The sequence below is a fragment of the Mandrillus leucophaeus genome, unplaced genomic scaffold (assembly GCF_000951045.1).
Source record: "Mandrillus leucophaeus isolate KB7577 unplaced genomic scaffold, Mleu.le_1.0 Scaffold208, whole genome shotgun sequence".
In the NCBI taxonomy this organism is placed as follows: Eukaryota; Metazoa; Chordata; class Mammalia; order Primates; family Cercopithecidae; genus Mandrillus; species Mandrillus leucophaeus.
Window position 1 is genome coordinate 1,721,703 of NW_012102121.1, and position 6,481 is coordinate 1,728,183.

The 6,481-nt window shown below is 48.2% G+C and overlaps 1 protein-coding gene across 1 annotated transcript in view; it reads right to left on the bottom strand.

Moving 5' to 3' along the window:
* The window catches only part of UBAP2 (ubiquitin associated protein 2), a 147,688-nt gene extending 143,153 nt beyond the window's left edge, over positions 1–4,535 (bottom strand). Inside the window, exon 1 of the mRNA XM_011980029.1 lies at positions 4,490–4,535. The gene's annotated coding sequence lies outside the window, so the exon portion shown is untranslated. The remainder of the gene's footprint in view (positions 1–4,489) is intronic.
* Between the last annotated feature and the right edge of the window lie 1,946 nt (positions 4,536–6,481).

Consider the following 6,481-nt stretch of genomic DNA (forward strand, 5'->3'; position numbering starts at 1 on the left):
CAGGAGATCGAGACCATCCTGGCTAACATGGTGAAACCCTGTCTCTACTAAAAATACAAAAAATTAGCCGGGTGTGGTGGCAGGCGCCTGTAGTCCCAGCTACTCGGGAGGCTGAGGCAGGAGAATGGCATGAATTCAGGAGGCGGAGTTTGCAGTGAGCCAAGATGGCGCCACTGCACTCCAGCCCGGGTGACAGAGCAAGACCCCCTCCAAAAAAAAAAAAAAATTAGCCGGGCGTGGAGATGCGTGACTGTAGTCCCAGCTAGTTGGGAAGCTGAGGCACGAGAATCACTTAAGCCAGGGGGGCAGAGGTTGCAGTGAGCCAAGACGGCACCACAGCACTCCAGCCTGGGCAACAGAGGGAGATTCTGTCTCAAAAAAATAAAAATAAAAGAAGCCAGGTGTGGTGGCTCATGCCTGTAATCCCAGCACTTTGGGAAGCCAAGGCAGGCGGATCACCTGAGGTCATGAGTTCAAGACCAATGTGGCCAACATGCTGAAACTTCATCTCTACTAAAAATACAAAAATGAGCCAGGGGTGATGGCTAATTTTTGTAATCCCAGCACTTTGGGAGGCCGAGGCGGGCGGATCACCTGAGGTCAGGAGTTCCAAGACCAATATGGCCAACATGGTGAAATTACATCTCTACTAAAAATACAAAAATTAGCCAGGTGTGTTGGTGGGCACCTGTAACCCCAGCTACTCAGGATGCTGAGGCAGCAGAATCACTTGAACCCAGTGGGCAGAGGTTGCAGTGAGCGAAGATCGCACCACTGCACTCCAACCCGGGTGACAGAGCAAGACTCCATCTCTGGACAAATAAATAAAGAGTATTACCTAGTCTTAAATAAAACACCTACTCTACTCCTTAACGTGAGCCCTATTTCATACTTCAAACCCAAATAGTTAACTGGATTACAATTCAATTATGCTATGTCCAGCATAGTTATCAAAAAATTAAAACTTACCAAACATTGTTTACAAATGGTTAAAAAAAAGGCCAGGTGCCGTGGCTCACGCCTGTAATCCCAACACTTTGGGACGCCAAGGCGGGCGGATCACAAGGTTAGGAGATCGAGACCATCCTGGCTAACACAGTGAAACCCCGTCTCTACTAAAATACAAAACACTAGCCGGGCGTGGCGGCGGACGCCTGTAGTCCCAGCTACTCCGGAGGCTGGGACAGGAGAATGGCGAGAACCCGGAAGGCGGAGCTGGAAGTACGCTGAGAATGCACCACTGCACTCCAACCTGGGCGACAGTAAGACTCCGCCTCAAAAAAAAAAAGGGTAGAAAAAAATAAAAATTAAAAAGTACAAAAAAAAATTTTTTTTTTTTTTGAGATGCAGTCTTACTCTGTCATCCAGGCTGGATGGAGTCCAATGGCACAAAATTGGCTCACAGCAACCTCCACCTCCCAGGTTCAAGCAATTCTAAAGTCTCGGCCTCCAGAGTAGCTGGGACTACAGGCGCGCGCCACCACATCACGTTGATTTTTGTATTTTTAGAAGAGAAAGGGTTTCACCATGTTGATTAGGTTAGTCTCAACTCCCAACCTCGTGACCCGCCCGACTCGGCGCCCAAAGTGCTGGGATTACAGGTATGAGCCACCGCGCCCAGCCACAAAAAAAAATTTTAAGCAGCATCTTTGAGAGAAACTAAAAAAATGTCAAGTAAACTCAGTAGGAAACACCAGCATAAGCGGTTTAACATTAAAATTGTAAAAACTAATGTGATACATTTGATTGAGTTAGGAAAAAAAGGATCATATTCCTAAATACTTGATAGTTTGGGCAAAATTACATCAAAATCTACCACAAAGATTACATGGTGATATTCCCTACATGTCCTCACTCTCTTTGCCTTCCTTCAGGTTATATCTCCACTCTCCTTTTTGTAAAAAATAGCTGCTTCTAAAATCTATCAGAAATCTACTAATTTACCAGTCAACACCATGGGTACCACAACACTTAGCTTTTAAGGACGCTCTATTTGCTCAAAATGACAACTAAGAAAGAACAGGTATTTGCTGACATACAGGTTTCTCGCAAGGAAAAATAAACAAAATAAGACAGGTTTGCTTAAGGGCAGAGAACTTTACAATCTGTAAATGCCTGCAGACTGCTTCTTCCCAGCAGGCATTAACCCTTCATAATATACTCAACCACCCCCACCCCCACCCCCACAAAGTGTCTTATTAACAAAGGAAATCTTAACAGTAAGACATCATTTAAAAAAAAAAAAAGGACTGGGAAATCAACAATTAATTCAAAGCTAACATTTTAGACGTAAAGGCTTCACTTCAGACCACTCCAAACCTTCAAGAAAGCTTTACACTTTCTACATATATTTTACACTTACGAGGGTAGATACAGGGACCAATTCCCATCACGATACAAGTACATATTGAAATAAACCTATTATTCTCCATGTTCTCACACCATTTCTCCCCATACAATAAAAGCCACTCAGGCTAATACTAAGAGAGACACTCCTGGTGATCACTGCATAGACTGCACTAGTAACCAGGAAAGGGAAGCAGAGGTGTTATTGTTGTTCCAATATAGTTCTAGAGGCAACTCCATGTGACTACTGCTGGTCCAGCCCACATTTAAAGGGAGGACAGAGGAAACCAGAGCAGCAGGAAACAGGAGGGGTAATTACCACAACCCTTTCCCATGGCCTCATTCTCTCCCATGCCACCACTTTCGGGCATATTTCAATCACAACAAAAAACCTTCCTTCTCTGAAAGGTTTCATAATTATTGAGGGTGAGCGGCAACAGGGAAGCAAATGGGGGAAGTCGGCGCTGTGGGAAAATCTCTCGCCACATATGTCAACTAGCCATTAGTAGGAAAATCAGGAGTACACTGGCAGCAAGCAAAAGGGCAGTTTGGGAAACTAATCACTTCTGCCTAATGATAAGAGAAGCCTTCAAAGCAGTGGAAGGTCGGCCCTAGCGAAGGGGCTCCACAGGTGAGTGTACTGAAAGAAACTATCATCTCCAGGGAGTGGAATACATTCCCTTTCCTGAGGTAAAAGGGGAACACACCAATGTCGGATACGGGACAGTTCAGGTATCATGTTCATCTTCCTTCCACCCCTCCCAAACTGACACTAAAAAGGATACACAATTCACAGCGAAAAGTGAGGAATGCAATAACTAGCCGCATACCCCTTGGTGAAAAAAGTGCTGTCATAACGGAAGAGGAATATAAGAATGGGTTCACCCAAGAAATTAATTATATGCCCTTCAAATAAAAGATAACCTTTGGATACCTTATGGAGACGTGAAAAAACCCTCAACTAGCTGGGCACCGTGGGGCACACCTGTAATCCCAGCTACTCAGGAGGCTGAGGTGCAAGAATCGCTGAAGCCCAGGAGCGGGAGGCCAGCCTGGGCAACAGATGGAGACCATATCTCTAAAATGAATAGCAATTTTTTAAAATCTCTCAACTGTTAGGATACGCTGGTGCTGTAGAAAGATTATAAGCCTAAATACTGGCAAACCATATACCTTCCTTGAATGTGAGATAAAAAAAATATTCAACAGAAGTGGTAGTAAATGACTGGATTACATCAAACAGGAAATAACAGTAATAATGATGGGATCAACCCTTAAAGCGAGCAAGGGTTAGAGACCAGAGTGGTGACAGTTGAGAAGCGTGGGCAACTAATTAGACTAAAAACTCGGGGAAAATGTGGAAAAGCCGAGTGGGAAAGTGATTCAGAAGCAAACAGAACTGAGTTGTAATGCACCAATGAAAGAATAACATTTTGAATATGTATTATTAACAGACTGAGCTTTGCGGTTTACAAAGCGCTCAAAAACCTACACTAAATGAACTGTGATATAACCAGACTACAGGAACCGGGGGTGAGGAGGAAAACTGAGTCCCAATTGAGACCAATGCCCTACAGAATTGAAAAGGAGAAGTAGAATTGAACTGTGCCTCCGGGTTTGCCAGGAAAGATTACAGAGCGCAGAAGTTGGGGTTCTAAAAGGGCCAGTCCCAAGACTAGCTACGGGCGTGAAAGCGGAAAGGTGATCAGATGGGACCGACAGCGTGGCGGGGAAGCTCCAGTCTACTGGCAGGCACCGAGGTGGGAGAGAAAACCACACCCTCCAGGGCAGAAGCCCGAAGGGGGGAGGGGAAGCGCCCCTGGGGTTGGGTGGGGCCCGGCCGACCCGGACCGGGGAAAGTAGGAAGAAGCACAAGGCAAAGTGAGGGGAAGAGGCAGCAGGGCGCCCGGGCCTGGACACACACGGACCGTGGAGCTGGCGAGTGAAGCTCGGCCCGGTCCTCACGGATGGGCGCCGGGGCAGTCTGCAGGCGGTGGGGTTTCAGACGAGCTGAACCCAGAACTAGAAAGCGCACGCTGCAGCGCTCAGGCCCCTGGAACAGGGAAGGAGAGGGACAGGATGGCAATTACCGCTGCTGCTCTCGGAGGACTCAAGACCCGCTGCCGCCGCCGCCGCTCGTTACCTGCCAATGTGCCTCTTACAAAGCGGCGGCGGCGGCACAGGCTGCCCAACCCGTCACGTGACCTCGCGTCACGAGCGAAGGAGGAGCCACAACACGTCGCTCGTGCGCGGCTTCAGAGCCCGCCCAGACGGCGCGCAGCCTCTTCTAGCTGCCACCTTCACCCCAACCCCGAGAGGCCGACCGCGTGGAGGTGGTGGGGGAAACCACAGAAAAGAAAAAATAAGGGAGACTTGATAATATGTATTGTACTCGGAGTCATCAGGAGAGGATTACCCACCGCATCCAGGGTGCCTACAACTGCAGCTCGTCGTCGCGCCATGATGACCTCACAAGGCACCATAGGTTGCTCCCCTGTGGCCGCCTCTCTCATCACGTGATGTGGTCCAGCCACTCAGGGCAAGCCTGGCCTCCCAAACGTTGCACGAGGGGACCACGAGTACCAACATGCTGCACAGCCAAGGCGACCCCTACCTCAGCCTTTCTCCCGCGGGCTCCCAGACGCACCCCCTAGAGACCTTAGTGCCGAGGGAAGGCCGGGCGGAAAGCGGACTAAGCTGGCTTGAAGGAGTAATACTACTGGACGCCGCCCGCCAGGTGGCGGAGCGTGGTGCCTGCTGGGAGGTGTAGTCCTGGCCGGGGGTGGGGTTCTGCTCCCACGTTCCTGGGCTCGCTCTGCGCCCTGCCCCCTGCGCGGGAAAACGCCAACGGCTCGCAGCGAGAGCCTCGGCAAGGCGGAAGGTCCGCCCACTTTTAGTCTTGTTCGGTGAGGTTGTACTTTTGCCCTCCCAAGCCCCTTCTGGGTGAAAAGACTAGCATCTATTGAACGCCTACTCCAAGTCCGCCGTTTATACAATCATTTCTGTTATATCATATAATCAACCCCTTGAGTCCAGGATTTCCCATATTTAAGGATAAAAAAAAGAAGCTTAGAGTTGCTTGTTGACCGAAGAAACCCAGGTTTTCTGCATTAGAAAATTAAAGACCTCCTCTCAATAGGATCTGACCTGTTGTCAACTCCAAAAATTACATATAAATAAGATGATGGTTTATAATTGTAGCATAGTGTTTTAAAAGTATTTTCCATTTACTGGCCTGTTTGGATGTGAGGGCGATCTGGCTGCGATATCTGTCACCCCATTGATTGCCAGGGCTGATTCCGCTGATCTGGCTGGCTAGGCGGGTGGCCTTCCTCCCGCACCGCTCCCGAGGCTGCATACTCGGTCGCAAAGGAGGAGCATCCCCCATAGAGGAGGACAGGTCAAGGATATAGGAGTAGCTGCACGCCCCTGTTAACAAGCTCTCAAGGTCCTCCAAACAAGCTCTCAAGGTCTACTTACTGGCCTGTTTTATCCCAAGCTGGTTACATATAAGGACTTTGCAGTCCTGGCATGCCTTACCTCAATTGGAGCTTTCCTCTGTAGTAACACCACTTCACCGGCTTGTGAAAATTAAATAAGATTATGTAAAATGCCTGCTTGGCACATAATAAACCCTCAATAAGTATCAGTAATCATTTTCACACTCTACCCGTTAGGCTCAACAGGTCTAAGTAAGGTAGAAAGAGGAAATTAGCTTATACTGAACTTTGTACAGGACACTATGCTAATTACTAATTTGCTAGTTATTAAGTAAAACAATTGAAATCTTAAACAGTCCTGTCTAGTTCGAAGAAAGCCTTTGTTATTCATCTGAATTAAAGAATGCTGCCGGGCGTGATGGCTCACGCATGTAATCCCAGCACTTTGGGAGGCGGAGGTAGGTGGATCACTTGAGGTCAGGAGTTTGTGACCAGCCTGGCCAACATGGTGAAACCCCGTCTTTACTAAAAAATACAAAAAATTAACCAGGCGTGGTGGTGGCCGCCTGTAATCCCAGCTACTTGGGAGACTGAGGCAGGATAATCACTTGAACCCAGGAGGTGGAGGTTGTCGTGATCCAAAATTGCGCCACTGCACTCCAGCCTGGGCAACAGAGTGAGACTCCATCTCAAAA